Below are 1,205 nucleotides of genomic sequence, written 5' to 3' on the forward strand. Positions count from 1 at the left end.
ATGGGTTTCACTTAATGCTGTTTCACTTAGGGCTCGGTTTTTCTGGAACAAATTAAGAGCGCTAAGTAGGGGTTGCGTGACATTGCAGCTGGTACCACAGTCTATCTAGAAATGAATTGATTATTGATCTAACAGCAAAGTTAAAAATATGCCCGTCTATATCTGGCAGCCTTCTTCTGCAGTGTATGTACAAAGTGTTCAGATCTGCTAGTGTCACACAGCAGGCATGCTCTTCATCAGAAGACTGAGTACTCTGTCTTTGTACATATTGCTACTTTTTTTTTCCTGGACGAACTCTAGCATTGGGATCCCATGAAGTTGATTGCCACATGCCCCTTTGCCCACAGGATGGGTATTTTTCTCATGTCTTAGTTTGAAGACTACACGAATTGGATCATGGTGTCTGCAGTCTTGGTTGGGCCATCTGTTTTACCTACTGGGTTGTGGTATCTTGACCTGGTATACTTGCTCTGATCTCATAGCTGTCATTATTTTGATTCCTTCCCTGTACAAATATGCTGCCTTAGCTACTTGGAGAAATTTCATTAGGGTTAGATCTATTTTTCTCAAACAGTCTGCCCTTTCACATGGAATCATGTGTTCTACAGATGATGTAGACTTTGATTAGGGACTTTTTATGCCTTCAAAATTACGAGTTGAGGCCTGAGTTTTTAGCTTTGTGACAACTATCTATTCCCTCTTGTGCTTCTGGTTTTTGAGTAAAAAAAAAAAAGTATCTCGTTGCAGTCTTCTTCTGTCTTGGGCCACGGAATTCATTAAACACTTACCAACTCTTCTTGTTTCAGAAATCATTCCTGACAGCACTTACCATTCTTTTTTCATGGTTGGATTGTAAGCAGAAAAATGAAGGTAAACCATTTTTTTTTTTTATATATTTACCCATTGAATCAGCTATTGGATAAGTGCCAAACCCCCCCCCCCAAGCACCCAATCTATACAGACATTGGGTGAGCCAGGTCCAACTAATGAGATTCCTCTTCTGCCCATGTGCTGGGTTTGGCACAGGAGTATGTAGAGTTTAAAGTAAAGCACCATTTTGGCTTTGTTTTTTTTAATCATCTGTAAACAGCCATAGCATCTCAGTGGTTCTCATTGTTTTTAGACTCAAGACACCCTTTGTTCAACTCAGGGCACATGTCAGAAGGTACCAGTTTTTGCTTTCACTCATTTTTTGACTATGAAAA

This window comes from Gavialis gangeticus, unplaced genomic scaffold, assembly GCF_001723915.1.
Source record: "Gavialis gangeticus isolate Ggan-Ray unplaced genomic scaffold, GavGan_comp1, whole genome shotgun sequence".
NCBI classification, from domain to species: domain Eukaryota; kingdom Metazoa; phylum Chordata; order Crocodylia; family Gavialidae; genus Gavialis; species Gavialis gangeticus.